The sequence below is a fragment of the Ictalurus furcatus genome, chromosome 2 (assembly GCF_023375685.1).
Source record: "Ictalurus furcatus strain D&B chromosome 2, Billie_1.0, whole genome shotgun sequence".
In the NCBI taxonomy this organism is placed as follows: Eukaryota; Metazoa; Chordata; class Actinopteri; order Siluriformes; family Ictaluridae; genus Ictalurus; species Ictalurus furcatus.
The window spans coordinates 14,480,427-14,498,362 of NC_071256.1; the positions used below are offsets into that span (position 1 = coordinate 14,480,427).

The 17,936-nt window shown below is 37.3% G+C and overlaps 1 non-coding gene across 1 annotated transcript; it reads right to left on the minus strand.

Annotated features, from left to right (window-relative positions):
* Positions 1-17,606: 17,606 nt before the first annotated feature.
* Positions 17,607-17,712, minus strand: LOC128604521 (U6 spliceosomal RNA). The gene has a single exon (XR_008385193.1). It is a non-coding gene; the product is annotated as a U6 spliceosomal RNA (small nuclear RNA).
* Positions 17,713-17,936: the final 224 nt, after the last annotated feature.

A 17,936-nucleotide genomic window follows, 5' to 3' on the forward strand; every position in this document is an offset into this window, starting at 1 on the left:
TCAAAAAAAAACATTGCGCTGATCCAGGAAGCCTGTTCCCTCCATGATAAAGGCATGATTGAGAGAGTAGACCTCACTTTTCAGAACAAGGTGTCCTGCTTAAAGTAGGTTGGAGGTTTCCGTCACATTCTGTTGGAGGTTTCCGACCCATTCTGTATTTGAGAGGAATGAATTAGTTTCTAAAACACTTCCTGTTTTGTACGGTGGCATTCTCAGACGTTCATCTCGTGCACATCAGTGGACTTGCACGATGCATACTTTCATGTTCCCATTTCTTTAGAACACAGATGCTTCTTGAGGTTTGCCTTTCTGGGACACATTCAAAGTTCCACACATCCTACTCACAGATTATGATTGTCTTCTTTGTACCACTATCAGAGAACAGACCTTGCAGGAAACGTGATCTTTTTGATCTTTTTCCTCTTTTTGAGGATTTTAAGTGGCAGCATGAAAGTCTGTAGCTAGCATTTTAATTACTCTGACTACTTCAAAACAACTGGTCACAGACACCTAAAATTTTGAGACTATACCCTCAAAATCTATTTTAATTAACAGATTAACAACTGTTGTCTTGTGAAATGTTTTTGATGAACTAAGAAAAGGCAGATGTGTTTGTGTGGGATGAACTCAGAAATGCTAGCAGTGTGTGGGACCTGCTCCTGCTACAGACCCCTACAGGACTTTTCTCCTCCAGATAAGTGAGCTAATTTATATATACACTATATGGCCAAAAGTATGTAGACACCAAACACCACCTCATTAGCACACCATATGTGGGCCTTCTCCACTCATGTCCCAAGGTTTGAAGCACACAAATGTCTAGAATGTCTTTGTATGCTGCAGAATTAGGATTCTCTTTCATTGTATCTAAGGGGCCCAAACATGTTCCAACATGTTCCAGCATGACAGTGCCCCTGTGCACAAAGCGAGGTACATAAAGACATTGTTTGCCAAGGTTGGTATGGAAGAACTTAAGTGACCTGTTTATAGCCCTGACCTCAACCCTACTGAACATCTTTGGGATGAATTGGAACTCCAACTGCGTGCCAGGCATTCTTGCCTGACATCACCAACCTCACTAATGCTCTTGTGGCTGAATGGGAACAATTTGCAGTTTGCTAAATGGGCACAATCTGGAAAGCCTTCCCAGCAGAGTGGAGGCTATTATAGCAACAAAGTTTGTTTGTTTTTTTTTTGTTGTTGTTGTGGGGTTTTTTTTCTTCTTCTCAATGAAATATTTGGGAAAGGGAAGGGAGGAGAGAAGAGAAAAGGTAAATGAATCACATGAAAATGAATCACATGAATATGAATCACATGAAAATGAATCACATGAAAATGAATCACATGTAAATGAATCATATGAAAATGAATGAATAAATAAATAAATAAATATATGTTCAAAAGCACATATGTGTGATGGTCAGGAGTCTATATTCTTTTGGCCACATAGTGTGCATTAAAAATACAATAAAATGACAGTTTTTATCATGCCCTGCACAAGCCCTGATTGCTGTCAACACTAGCTAATTTATTGGTGTTGTGATCATTAGCAACTGTGACTTAAATGAACTACCTAGCTAGCCAAGTATGAAAAATGTGGCTAGATATTTACTGGTTACCTTAATCCAGAATATGCCATTAATACTGATGGTTCGCATTCACTGTCAGCTATGCATTTCATTATATAAACCATGTTCAAAGTGGACTTTTGATGACCGGATATGACTACATTATGAGGAAGGTCTCTGTGTACACCCCACCTACTGGACCCGGTGCACTGTCCAGTGCCTCAAGTGTTAACCTTCTTGCAGGGACAGGGACTACTGACCTTCTGGCAAGTCCTCTTCTACACTAAAGATGTATGTGATGGCCATTTTAGCCCATCATGACAATGGATGGCACCTTGTTCGGAGCTCATAAGTTCATATCAGCATTTTTGAAGGCCGCTAGACATCTACAATTACCACTATCCCATAGGAGCCTGGCATGACCCCTACCCCCTCGAGTCCTTTAGGTCCCTTCTTTACAAGCCCATTCAGGATTTTGATCTGAAATGGATTTCATTGCATTGAAGACTTCCTTTCTTCTGGTGATCATCTAAGCAAAAAGTTTAGGAGAGCTGGAAATAAACTTGAATTGCATTTGTTGGTGGCCAGATGATTCTGGAGTAACCATATGACTGAACCCTAGTTTACATCCTAAACTTATGTCACCAAATTTGTGAACCAGGTGATTAACCTGTGATTAACAGTGTTCTACAAAGATCAACCAGCACAATGTTCCACTGTATCCAGTATGTGCCATAAAATATTATTGCCTTATAGCAAAGGCTGGAAGTTGAGCCCCATTATACGAGGCAAGCCTCATGGGCTTGAAGGGTATGCTGAAGGGTATGCTGCCCTAGGGGGTCTGTGCTGCAGCTTCCTGGGATACCACCATGTACCTTCTCCTGGTTCTGTAAAATCAACATCACCCCCACCCCTTAACATTGTGATCTCCAAACACCATTTCCAGGCAGACATAGGTGAGTTCATTCCTCATGGCCTTGTGGCATAAGGTGATCCAGGTGTTAAACACCCTGCTCCTGGCATTTAGGAGGGGTGAACTAGAACACCATTCAAAACCACTGTTGACAGGTTCCAGGATCTGTAGTGATTTTATGTTTGTATACTTAGTAATGCATCAGTGTCATAATATGACTTTGTAGTAAAGGTCTTGGCATATGCACATGAGAGTACATACAGTACAGGTTATCCAGGGGATAATAGAACCACAGTTACTTTCGTAAGTAGTATTTTCATTCATTGTTTCATTAGCAATGTCACTGAAAAGTGTGTTCTGGTATGTCAACATGTGTGCACACACAAACAAATGTCTTTCATGCACAGGTGAGATCTTTTATACATCTTTTATTGGCAGGTGAGATGTACAGACGTTGCACAAGAAGCTCTCTCTGCTCATGAGTTTTCAGTACAGACACTCATGTGAACAAACATGCACCAATATCTACATCTTACAGACACTCAAGCTGTTTGCTCTTGTTCTAATGTATTTTAGGGTTTATTTCTGAGTGTGTTTGTGTGTGTGTGTGTGTGTGTGTGTGTGTGTGTGTGTGTGTGTGAGAGAGAGTGAGTGAGTGAGAAAAGGCAGCCCTATCGGTTCTTGAGAGTGTGTGTGGTATATCCCTCGATACTGGAGAATGACAACAAACGGAGTGGAACCCAGAGCGAGGGAATGTGTATGTGTGTATGTGTGTGTGGGCTGCAGCTGAACACACAGCTCATCTCCAAAACATCGACATTCCCTACCGAGGCTGTTTAGTCTCTGTGCAGCCAGAATGCAATTACCCAAACCTCACTACTCTTGACCTTTTACTCACTCCTCACACATCTGGAACTAACACACACACACACACACACACACACACACACACACACACACTCTCTCTAACAGGAGCCACAGCTACTGTGCATCTAACCTATGTCAGCTGATGAGTGTTTGTGAGAGTGATACAATTGTCAAATCCAGAAGGATAAAAGAGACAGACACAAAGGTGCATAGGCACCCTATTCTTCTTCTTCTTCTGGCTATGGCAGCTTTCAAAAAGTTAAAGTCTGGCACACCGATAGGAGAAGGAACGATTGCCACCATTAGGTCAAATTTTGGCCTAATTTGCAAGTATGTTTATGGTCATAACTTTTGAACCATGTGTCCAAAATTTAAAATGAATCGTTGGATTCCCTGGGTCGAGATGAGTTCAACACACCCTATGACGTCAACTTCCCCCAATAAGATGTTCTGCCATCTTGGATTTTGTCAAAAACATTATTTTCGCTACACCTCCTACAAATTTTGTCCAATCATCATCAAATTTGGCAAACATCATCGATAGACTAAGCCTCATGAATGTTATCAAAAGAATTTTGAATATTCCAAACGGTTTGCCCATAATGGGCCAACGAATCTGAGAGGAAAGCCGCCAAACAGGAAGTGAGGCTGTATCTCAGCAATGACTTTGCGTACTGACACAAACCTTGGTAGGCAGCTTCAGGACCATGACCAAAAGTAACAATAACATGCTAAATATACTTGTATCTAACTGCCATTTTTGTTACTCCTTCTCCAAATTTTGTCCAATCGTTATCAAATTTGTCTCACAGCTTCTTGAAACCTGTCTGAACAAAAGTTATCAAAGGATTATTGATTTTCAAAACCGTTCTTCTGTATTGTGCTGGCAAATGCAAAAAAAACAAAAAACAAAAAAACAACCCCAGGATTTGAGGGCATATCTCAGTACTGCATCTACATATCCTCAAAAAACTTGAATAGTATCTTTATGACCATGCCCCGAATGTATTCAAGAAGTTTCATGACTGTGTCACCTTGTGGTCAAGAATTTGAAGAACTTTTATATTTTTCCTTATTTTAGAGGAAATGGAGCTGCTAATTTGATCTTAGCTTGTATACACTGGTTAACTAAACAGCTAATCTGTTAAAAAACAGCGGTCCTCCCACCATTCATACTTGGTGCTTCACAGCAAGAATAGGATCAATTAAGAATCAAATTTACATCATGTTCCCCTTTACTCCAAATAATCTATCTGTCAAGATATTGCATTACACTGGAGCTACAATGCTAAGGTAGCTAACAAATAATGGAGCGTCGTGTGTTAATTCTCTACATTCAGTTCAGAGGCTCATCTCACTGCATGTGTCCATCCATCCATCCGCTTACTCCTTTTCAGGGTCACAGCCTATCCCATGGAGCATCGGGCACAAGACATGGTACACCCTGGACAGGGTGCCAGTCCATCGCAGGGCACAATCACATACACACTCACACACCCATTCATATACTACGGACACTTTAGACACGCCAATCAGCCTACCATGCATGTCTTTGGACTGGGGGAGGAAACTGGAGTAACTGGAGCAGTAACGCAGTACGGGGACAACATGCAAACTCCACACACAGGGCCACAGTGGGAATCGAACCCCCAACCCTGGAGGTGTGAGGCAAACATGCTAACTACTAAGCCACCATGCGCCCCCACTTGACCCCCACTTTTTTTCAAGCTCATGGCCAGTTTGCGTAAAGCACCAGCACTCATCCCATTCCTCCATTTCTCTGTCACCATTCATTCCTCCATACATCTTTCCCTCCATCTCTCACCATCCATTCCACCATCTCTCTTTCCATCCATTCCTCCATGCATGTTCAAGCATTAGGTCCTAAAATAATACATATCTAATATGTGGGGAAAAGAGAATTATGGGGAAAGTGTTTTGGCTTTTTTTTTTTGGCTCTTTCTCAGTCCATTGTCCTTCTCTCACTCTTTATCTTCTCCTTTGTCATATTTTCCTTTCCCTCTTTCATCTTATTCTTAATTAGTCATTGTCAAGGCTTTAGATGTTAAAAGGCTAGTTGGCAGTCTTTTCATCTTTCCATCATGCTCAGTATATATGCCCCTTTCTTTCTATCTGATGAGCTATTGTACCTCTTTGGCATTAGCAAAGAGCTGTTTATGTGTACAGTGCAGTTCAGCATGTTCTGCACAGAAGGGTGTGTGTGTGTGTGTGTGTGTGTCTGTGTGTGTGTGTCTGTGTGTGTGTGTGTGTGTCTGTGTGTGTCTGTGTGTGTGAGTCAGAGAGAGGGGAGTCTAATGGAGTGTGTGATAGCCTCTGAACAGCCTGGATTCAGCTGTCCAAATACACACATGAACACACACTGTCAGTTAAGTAGCTCATCTTCTCCTCTTTGTTTCAAACCTAGAGTTTCCACTTCCATCACATCTCCTCTCTTTGATCCCAACAGTCTCCTTCTGTGTCTCTGTCTAAGTTCTCCCTCAGGTTAGTTTTGAGCATCTTAATCACTATGATCATATGAAATTACACTTCTGCATTTAAATCTGTATGTCATACAGATAGATATATTATCTATTACTGTGTTCATAAAGATGAAGCCTAATATTTAAATACCTAATATTTAATACTCTATACCAGTGGTCGTCAACTGGTGGTCCAGGTTTTTCATCAGACTAAACTGAGTACTTGAAAAAATTCTCTATAGAGCCAGTCAATGTATGACAAAAAGAGTTTTTATATGTGATGTATGATGGCTTCTGTAAGAGATTCTCTGTTTCAGCTTATCAAATTAAATGCATTTATATAAATTATTTAGCTGAAGGCAACTCACTGGACCACAGAATAGCTTCAGAGGGAGCTATTGTAGTCAGATGTTTTATTTAATTTACCCTTTCTGTTCTGATTATTGAAGTGGTGACATGGTTAAAAAAAAAAAAAAAAAGGTCAATAACAAAACAGAATGTGCATTTAGTCCTCTCACTTCAAACCCCTTATGTTCAGAACAGACATTTCCTGTGTTCTGAATCGAGGTGTGCACCAGGAAAAGAAGTTGTGTGGTTATCACCAAAAATGGCGATAGGTACAATGGTCCATTGCACTAGTCATGGTAATGTGAAGCACCACCTCAATACAAAACATAATCACTTTAAATAAGAATTGTCTTTAATATTATCCATGAGCTAAGCACTGCTAGAAAAGCATATTGAAAGGTAACTGTTGTTGCCATTCAGTCATGTTAGTTGTCTCTTATTGTATGTGTAAATATGGAAATTTATGTAACTGGACCTTCACAAATTTTAGATGATACCTCTGATCTACACATAGTGTGAAAATGATCACTTTCACGGCCTCATCACACCGAGGCACTTTCAGGCACCAGGACTCTCTTTGGTTTTGTCTCTTGTGTGTCACTGTCTTAATCTCTTTCCTTTATTGGTGATTCTTTTATTTAGTTTAGAAGATTTAAAATACAAAATTTGGAAAAGTTTATCAAATAAAGCTCACTCTCATCTGTCTCCCTCCTGGCATTGTTTCCTAGCAAAGCTGCTGCATCGAGTGTCCTTTGTTTGCTTTGCTTTGTCCCCCACGGTGTGACTTGTGTATACACCAAGTATATTAAATACACCAAAGCACTTCTGTTTCTGCTCAAGTTGGTTTGAAAAGGGAGAGGGTTAAGTGGAACTGTTTTGTGTGTGTGTGTGTGTGTGTGTGTGTGTGTTCTAGTAGAGAACTAAACTTACAGATGTAAGCTCCAAAGACAGTCTCCAAAGAATAATGACTGTTTTATTTGGAAAGTTTATCCATTTCAAAAATGCCTCTTTGCATGTGCTTTGACAAGCAAAGCAGATCAAACTGTTACTCTGATCAAGATGTACACTATATGGCCAAGTGTATATAGGTACCTAACCATCAGAAATGCTAGCAGTGTGTGGGACCTGCTCCTGCTACAGATACTGACTATGCAGCTTTTTTTCCTCCAGATAAGTGAGCTAATTTATATATACACAATATGGCCAAAAGTATGTGGACACCACATACAACCTCACTATAATGCAAAATGTGTTCCTTCCCCGAACTGTTGCCACAAAGTTGGAAGCAAACAATTTTCTAGAATGTTTTGTATGCTGTAGCATTAAGGTTTAATTTCAGTGGAACTGAGGAGCCCCAAACCTGTTCCAGCATGACAGTGCTCCTCTGCACAAAGCAAGGTCCATGAAGATTGGTGTGAATGAACTTGTGTGACCTGCACAGTGACCTGACCTCAAGCCCACTGAACACCTTTGGAATGAACTGGAATGATGGCTGTGTGCCAGGTGTTTTTGCCCAACATCATTGTTCGACCTCTTGCGTTCTTGTGCCTGAATGGGCAGAAATCCCCACAGCCATGTTCCAAAATCTATAGTTTAGCCCTCCCAGAAGAGTGGTGCTTATTATAACAGCAAAGAGGGAACATGTAAATATTAATGCCCATGGTTTTGGAATGGCATGTTCAGTACATGGATGTCCACATACTTTTGGTCATATAGTGTATGTTTACAAATGTGAGTAAACAGTAATAGTCGAGTTTATATTAAAACATAATGTTATGCAGTGAGGCAGATATCTTCAAAGCATGTGAAAAAAAACATACACACACAAGCACACATTTACACTCACCATCCACTTTAATGGGAACACCTGTACACCTGCTCATTTATGCAACTGCCCAAACAGCTAATCTTGTGCCAGCGGCGCAATGCATTAAGTCATGCAGATACACATCAAGAGCATCAATTAATCTTCCCAGGTCCTAATATTATGTACAGTATAAGCTAGATGTTAGCATCTTAGCATTGTGGCTGTGAATGTACACTCAGCGTTAACAGAATTAACCTTGTGTAGTGTGAAGCATATGGCTTCATTTGGTGACAGATTCACGATGTCATAACGATGCGTCCCAAAGAAAAGCAGCCAGTGGCTTTTGCACGTGTTAGCATTGGAGAGCGAGCTGTTTTCAGACTAAACGATTAAGAGCTGAACTGACAGGCACAGAATTTATGACTCTTTTTATTTTTCTTTCCATTTCTCTCATTAAGAGTTCAGCGCCGGGAAACTGATGAAGACTGTTCTAACATCATCATCATCAGGAACAGAGGGTGATTTATGGAGATGATGAGTTATTAAAGAGGGAGTTAATTGGGCTTTACAGAGTTGAAGACAAACAGCCCACTACGTTCTGTTTTACAGATTATGAAATGTTCTTATATTCTGAATGTATAATACAGATATATTTAACTATCCACACTGAATAACCTTGTCTCTACCCCCCCAAAAAATTGCTGACTGTATATTCCTTTTTGTCTTTTTATCACACAGTCACTGGATTATATTAATGTATTAATTAGGGGCCATATTCAGAGTTAAGCATGGATTTAATACCTATATTGCGCACATTGGTATTCACTACAGAATTAAGATCTGTTCCAAAGTTATATGAAAGTTAGTGGTTAAGTTGGGTGAATACAGAGGTGTGTCTTAGTTACCAATGTTAAAATATAAAATGCAAAATAATAGGACATGCTGTTCTCAAGGGCTATTTTTATAAGCTGCCACATAATGAATGTAGAAGCCATATTGTAGAATTAAATGGTGAGGGGGTGTTGGTGCGAGCCCTGTGTATTATACTTTTTTGAGAAATGTATTCCAATGCATGTCATTCATGTCATTGTATTAGTCTTTCATTAGTTCAGGTTAAGTAGGGCATGCGGCATGTAGGGATCTGCAGGTATCTGGTGGTAGGAGTAAAAAAAAAACTAATATCTTTCACAATAAATTCTACCCTTTGTGAAAAGTCATTGGTAAAATGTCATCATGTCAAATGGAAGAGCAAAACAAAGAAAGAAAAAAAAAGCATGATACTGGGCACCTGGGCATTTGTATGTTTCACAGTGAAGGAAGGAAATAAACAGTCTATGAGGCAGTTTGACAGCTACAAGTGGCAGCATGCACACAAAATACATCTCACACAACATATGTCCTGTACACAAAGTATATAAATGAATAAGATTATGTCTTTAGTATATGGTGTATACACTTGATTTCCCCACTAGAGGGTTACATCTTCAGCCTACAAGTTGGTGCATACTTATCAGCTAAATTTGCACCACTGATTTAGAGTTAGACTTTTAACTTGGTGCTTTTGGTATTTTAGTCCAGGTTTACTTTAAGTACAATAAAGGATCTTAGGAAATGCCTAAATGAAGTTTATTTTATTCATTTTCAGTATTTTAGAATAACAAGGAAGATATTAATTCTATAAAATTACACAGTTTCTTAAATGGCATTTTCACAACCATCTTCATGAAGGAGTTATGCTTTTTTTTCTTCTTCTTTAAATAGTTCCTAAAATAGGCAGAGTATTGGTTGGCTGCTTTTCCTAGGTTCTTAATTTCACTATTCTATTAATATGTTATTAATTTCACTATTTTTTCTAACTATTTCTAAAATGTCTTCAAGACAATTAAAAATATACATTCAATGTAGGTGTGTCCAAACTTTTGGCATCACTCCACAATGAAGGCCATCATTTTCATCGTAACAAAACCGTAGTAAATGTTAGAATTACAGTGCCCTCCACTAATATTGGCACCCTTGGTAAATATGACAAAGAAGGCTGTGAAAAATTGTCTTTATTGTATAACCTTTTGATATTTTGTTAAAAAAATTCATAAATATACTCTGCTTTCATGAATATCAAACAATTGCAAACACAACACAGGTTTATAAAAAAATCTTTGTTAAATATAGGTGTGCAACAATTATTGGCACCCCTATGAATTCATATGAGAAAAATATATTTGAAGTGTATTCCCATTGATTTTTTTTTTTTTTTTTTTAGTACACCTGGGTGAGTAGGAACAGGAAATTGTTCAACCATGACTTCCTGTTTCACACGGGTATAAATATGAGGTAACACATATGCTAGATTCCCTTAGTCATTCATAACAATGGGTAAGACCAAGGAATACAGCTGTGATGTGTGGTAAAAGGTTGTTGAGCTTCAAAAAATGGGGAAGTGGCTATAAGAAAATAGCAAAAGCATTGAAAATGCCCATTGTCATGTATTCTCCAACCTCATCAGGCATTATAGGAGAAGACTCATAGCTGTTATCTTGGCAAAGGGAGGTAGCACAAAGTATTGACTAAAAGGGTGCCAATAATTGTTGCACACCTATATTTAACAAAAATAATTTTGGGGGGATAACCCTATGTTTTGTTTGCAATTGTTTGATATCCATGAGATCAGAGTATTTTTGAACAAAAGATCAAAAGGTTAAACAAAAAAGACCATTTTTCACAGCATTCTTTGCTCATATTTACCAAGGGTGTAAATATTAATGGAGGGCACTGTAAGTACATAGTAAAGGTTATAATTAATGTGTTTGTGATATAAATTTATGTAGTAGTAAGTTGTATGGAAATTAGACTGGAAGAAAGCATATTATGTCGTATTATCTCTCTATACTTCTCTCTTTTTTTCTCTCACCTTGTGTACCTGTACCTGATTGCTTGTCTTTTCATTGTCTCTTTATCCATCTATAAAACTATCAATTTATATGCCGTTCTGTAGAAAATTAAATTGTATAAGACAGAATATATAATGATAATCACTTATAATACAGAATAATTAATATAATATCTGTCTGAATTATCTTCTCTCACACTCCTCTGTATTAAAGGAAAAACTCTGTGTTTGTTATGAGACTTCATGTCACCAATAGGGGGCAGTACATCACTGCTCTTCCCACCTTATGTAGCAGTTTAACCTGGTAAAAAATAAAATGAATAATAATTCAAACACTTTAGGCTTAGATGCGTTTGCTGCTACTTTGAATGTGTATGTGTGGGAGAGAGTTCTCGCATATGGCCAGTAATGTGACATAGTTGACAGCGCTTTAAGATTAAGCCAGCTGTTATTGGAGGTAATGTGTTACAGATGTGTACACACATGCACCCACAATCATACACGCGCACACACAAACGGCCCACCCATCCAATGCCTAAAACTCCCTATTGTATAGAAATATACTATTTCTTATTCATATCTCCATATAGTACCTTAATAATAATAATAATAATAATAATAATAATAATTTGTTGTTGTTATTATTATTGTTATTATTATTTCTTTTTAATAATTGGTACAAGTTGAGCATTAAACAGCACTGATAGAATACGCATTGCAGAGTACTGACAGGCTCACAAACTACTGACTCAGTCACACAGTACTGGCGCCCTATTGGCACGCTGCTGGCTATCTCTGGCACATTTCAGACAGAAACATAAAGAATTAAAACATTACTGATGCAAGCACACAGAACTGACACACTAATGACAATCAACTGTCACAGTTGTACACTACTGACACACTAGCACACAAACACACAACAACAGCATAGTCATACAGCACGTAACTACTACTGTTACAAATAAGCACGTTACAAACAACGTTATAAACACAAACAACATTGGCAGAATCACACAGTTTGGACACAAACGTGTGTCATAACAAAAGACACTTTTGAGTATAGTGACACGCCCATGTCACAATGCACACTAGTAACGCAAGACATATACTGACCCCAGACAACTACTGACACTCTCACTACTGTGTCTCTAACTAACCTAAACACATACATATACAGATACAGACATTTCAAACACATTACTGCCAAGGTTTTTTTTTTGTCTCATTCTCACAAGTGTATGCAGCAACAAACAACCTCTGCTATCACTTAGGTTTCATATTATGTTAGTTTAATTTATATTACATGAATTGAAGTCATGTAACCTTCCAAAACATTTAGTAGGTTACCTTTCAAAACATGGCATTGGAAGAAAATATATAAAATAATAAGCTAGTGGGCTACGCAGAACAAAAATATAGTGTTATGAACAGCTAAGAGATTTTGAGTGAAAGTTTCTGTTCATATTCAGTTGCGTTTTTGTTCCTAGCTAACCGTTCATTTCTAATTTCTGTTCCTTGAACCAATGTGGAGCCCTGCTACCCACACACCACACTGTACTGACACTGTAATGACACAATCACTCTACTGACAAAATAACACAGCACTGACAGAAACAGTAATGACACAATCACACTACAGAAAATATGACCGTACTGACATAAACATTGCTGACACACAATTAGCATAGACAAAACTGACACTGACAATTAGTAGAAAGGTAGAAAGGTGCTATCTTCTTTAATTAAACATGGATTGTACTACCGCATACTGTTTATAGCACATATATTAAAGTATTCTTGCTAATTATCTGTAACCCAGTTTTCTGTTATCAATTATAACTATAGTATAAGTATACCAACAATGATCATGCTAGCGATTAGCTCTCTTAATAAGGTTGACATACCATGCGTCTTCCTGCGATGCGGTTAGGCAAACTAAACTGCTCCATTCAAATTCAACACCATAAAATTCTCATATAAAATAAACATTCATAGTTGATGGTGCACACTGTAGCTGAGATAAATATGAAATTTACTGTAAAGAATATGATATAAAATATCAACCCCGAGCAATGTGGATTGTGTTTATATTTGAATTAGTGAACATATTGGTAGAGATTTTATCACAAGTGTTCGTGTTTGTGTAGTGGCAGCATTGCTTATGAAAATATCCAGTCCACTTTGTGTGTGTGTGCATGTGTGTGTTTGTGTGTGTATGCTAAAAATAATAACAAACTTCTGAATTTCTATCAGAGTAACGGGAATCCATCCAAATGCGGGAAAAGGGTGTCTGTGTTCCCTCACTCAGAGTGGGAGGGAAGTGGTTTGTGCGTGTGTGTGTTTGCGTACGATTTTGGCTCACTCCAACAGCCTGAAGTGGAGAGACAACATAAGCAGGAAACACAAATCAGATTTACCCTCAGTATCAAGCTTCATTTAGAGTGAGACCAAAAAAAAGAAAGAAGAAAACTCAGAGAGATAGATAAATAGAGAGATAGTCTTACTTATAGACTAACTTAGAATTCTGTTACACTATAAAGAATATCTAATTAAATTGACTATTTAGTGAAGATGGATGGATCGAGAAAGATAATCGTAATTATATTATGTATATATTTATTATTATATATTATGATATGTTATTTTATATATAATGTGTAAAATTACAGATGCATTTGTTTTATTTTTTGTTCTATTAATATACTACTTCGGGTTTATGTATTTAGTTCGTTAGATAGGTAGATGTTTGTTTGTACATTAATTGTTATGCATAAATAAGTTCATTCTTATTTTTTTTTTAAATCATATATATATATATATATATATATATATATATATATATATATATATATATATATATATATGATACGCATATAAAATACTTTTAATAAACCATTCTATTATAACTTATACAGTACAATCAATTGAATTAATATTACAAATTAATATTTCTGTGTTGTCTACTGTTTAATAGGTAGTTGAATGCAGATGAATAGGTAAAGAGGGTGCTGCAATGTATTATTATTATTTTTGTTGTTGTTGTTGTTGTTGTTGTTTGTTGCAACATTTATTTATTTAGGAATTATTTTTGCTTTACTATTTATAGATAAATCTTAATTAATATCCGTATTTACTTTACTAGTCTGAGAGAGAGAGAGAGAGAGGTTTATAGATAGAGCTGTAATACAGAAAGGGGCAGTGTGAGTGGGAGAGAAAATGAAAGAAATTTAAATGAAAGGATGTATTATTGATTAATTATTTTTTTTAAAAGGAAGAGAGAGAGAGAGAGCGAGGGGGGGGACAAGAATTATTAATGTAATATCTTTACTGTGCTGAATGACATATAATACATTGTAAATGTTACAATTTTAAATAATTTGTACATGTCATACAGGTGTTAATTAAAAGATTAGGTACCCACAGGCAAATTTACTATATAAAAACACACAGATATGCTAATAAAATTACAGATAATTGGTAATATATGGAATGAGAGATAGACAGAGAAATAGGTAACTTCTGTCTTTCTCTAATTGGTCTGTTAGAAAAGAAAAGGAATTCCTGGAAAAAGTAGTGTTAATGTGAATACTCAACTCAGGTGCTGGTTTGTTGATGGCAGGAATGGAATCCCACTGAACTATTTTGGGGGGCAGTCATTATTAGGTGTGCAGTTTTCATTGGAATCTTAACATTTTTGGACAGAGAGAGAGAGAGAGAGAGAGAGAGAGAGAGAGAGAGAGAGAGAGAAAGAAGGCAAGTTGTGCGCGCTGGTGCCACCAAGACGTCTTTTTCTGAACATGTCACGATATCCAGTCTGAGCAAAGTGCTTCAGTTAGCAGCATATAAATAAACGTAAAAAAACACTCATGTACAGAGCGAGAGAGAGAGAGTGTGTACCATGAGGACTGCTGTCACACATGCCGGTAAACACTTTACTTCCTGAGAAACACTTCTGGAACTTTCACAGTTTTAACCGGCATGAAATACATTTTCCCCTGCATTTTATAACATATTCTTTTTGTGTGTTAGAAAAATCAGAAAAGAGAAAAAGAACACCAACTTTTTTTTCCAAAAGTCTGCCAGACTTACTGGCAAAGTTAACTGGTACATGCATTTCAGGACATTTCACCATAAAAGCTAAATGCCTTTGTTCAACGGTTTTTACTTTGAGCAAAAGGATCGTTACAGCAACCCTACATCAAGTTACTATTTATACATTTTGCAACAGCTTTTTAAAAATTGTTCACAGTTATGGCATGATATCTAGAAATGGAAATTAAGCTAGGTTTTTATACTCAAAGTTGCAAGCAAGATTTCATGAACAGAGCTGACGTGTTATGGTTGGAAGGTGACCATGTATTGTAATATTATGCTTATAAACACAGAAGGAATGAGGAGATTGTTTCTATAGTAACATTCAGTAACTTCAGTCTGTGTCGAGAAGTGCAGCACTGTTCCATAACTACAGAGAGACAATTAACAACCACCAGAAACACCATTCAGAAGACAGATAAAGCAGGTTGCTTTACATAACCATTCCTAACTAGACCACCTGACGCACGCACATGCACTGCACACACACCCACGCGCACACACACACATGCGCTATATATATATATATATATATATATATATATTTATATATATATAAATATATATATCGAATTAAAAACCAATACACAGAGGGCGCTAGAGAATGTTGAGGAAGTTGGGGTTATTAAATGTTTGAGACACTGAGGTGTCAGTGTTATAAGTGTGTGCATGTTTTCTCCAGTGACACATTCACCCAGTGGCAGTATGCAGGGGTCAGAGGTCACAAGTGCCAAGTTAAAAGGTTTAGGGGTTAACAGCCACACCTGCGAAAATAAAATAGCCAGTCAAACACAATACATGCGCACACACACACTCAAGATGAGAAATACAAATAATGCTATGCTGCATTAATATATTGACTACTGGAATCAGGATAGTCTGTTTCTTAAAGGTTATATTTGTATACAGATATTGTTTATACTACTACTACTACTACTACTACTACTACTACTACTACTACTACTAATAATAATAATAATAATAATAATAATAATAATAAATTATCATTCATTTTGAGGGGATATTCAGAGTTTATTTACATGAATGCATTTAAAAGTTAATGATTGAAATTGCCCACATCAGTAGTCAGACTTCAGACATAAATACGACTTGATGTCAGAAAGTTGTGCACATGGGGTGGAGTTTGCCCAAAACAGTGTCTGAGTTATGTTCGTCTCTGACCTTGGACTTTCTTCAGTCTGCATTTTCAATACAGATTATTTTGGGGGGATTTGCAAGAAAAATCTGGCAAGTTTGGATATGTGAACTACATACAGGTAAACTGCATGCAGGTAATCTGAATGGCGCATCCAGAAAACAGACTTAAGCAGCTGTGTAACCTAATTCTGAATACCAGGAACTTTTGGCATGTGTATATATAGAAATAACTTTTGGACATAAGTTGGCAACACTGAATATGAACAAAGATTATTAGTAATATGATATAACAGTTGTGAGACCGTCCATTACTTTCACAAACATCAACAAGTCCAACAAATATACAAGTTGAAAAGGATGAAGCAGACAGGGATTCTGGGAATAGGCAGTGGTACAATAGGCAGTGAAATAGTACCAGAACTGCACAAAAATATAAAAACCTTTACTTACTTACATATACAAAAATACTGAACTGGGTACTGCAGCAGGTTTCTGTCATTTTGACATTATGAAAAGGGTATGTTTCTTTCAAACACATACAGGTAGTAAACACATAGGGAGCTTTTATGGTGTTCACACCCTAAACACCACATTCTTACACACAGAGACACGCACACACACTACAGTGTATCACAGCAGGCTCTTGTCATTTTGACACTGTAAAAGGAACACATGCTCCGGAAAAAAATTTCACCATTGGCTAGATACACACACACACACAAGGAAGTGCATACGGCGCGCTTATACAGCGTCAACAGACACTTTATCTCTCTCCAAGAAAAACTCTTACACAGCTTGAGTCGGGCTGAAATAGAGAAATCTGTTGAATGTCACTGGTTGGTTCAAAAACCCCACACACATACACTCCTCTCATAGTTGTTCCTATTTTAAAGACTGAAGGCCAGTGTGTACTTTCACAGTTCAGCCAAGGATGATTAGCATGTTCATTTTAATGTGCTTTTCCATTTCAGACAAAAATAAAATAAAAATGCCATGTTCCATTTTGATTATAGTTTATACTACAGTTATTGTTTATAGTTACATATAATGTTGTGGCTTGTCCACAACAGGAGCTGGAGGACATCACTGGTCCACAGAATAAGGTGTTCTTTGCTATAATTAATGTTATAACAGCTAGAAAGTCATTCCCTTGCCAACCTCGCTCTCTTTTTTAAAATTTGCTTTAATATTTCATTGAATAAAATATTCATAATTAATTAATTATTCTATTTATATTTTATCTGTTTCTGATTTTCTACACTGTTTTGAAAATTAATGTTTCTACAGACTACTAACAACTAACAGGATAAAAGGATTAAAAAAAGAAACTATAGTCAAAAATTATTTTAACTGTAAATCAGTTAAATATAAAGCTGTTCCTTTAAAGTTTTCTGGCACAGGGAAACTCTTTACAGAAGAGGACTTTGCACTTACCAGTAATGTGTCAATTAATCACACCCAGAACTTCACTGGTTCCAGTCCAGACTCCAGGTCCTGCTTCACAGATTTGCGTGTCATCCTTTTACAGGGGCCATGCTAATCTTCTCTGTATCTATCAAATTTTAGTATGTGCTGCCATAACAAGGTGCTGGTTCACTAGTCCAGCCATTAGCCTGCTCCCAGACACAAAGCTACTAACCATGATAAGCTGTTCCACATTGCCCTTAAAAAGATTCGCCAAATATATAACCACTCTCACCAAATCACTTTGCTATCGCATCATATTGTGTGACTGTGGCTCTGTTTCATTCCTTATGACCGCCAGAGACAGTGCTTTAGTAGTGTATAATCACAGCGCCAGCCAGACAGTATG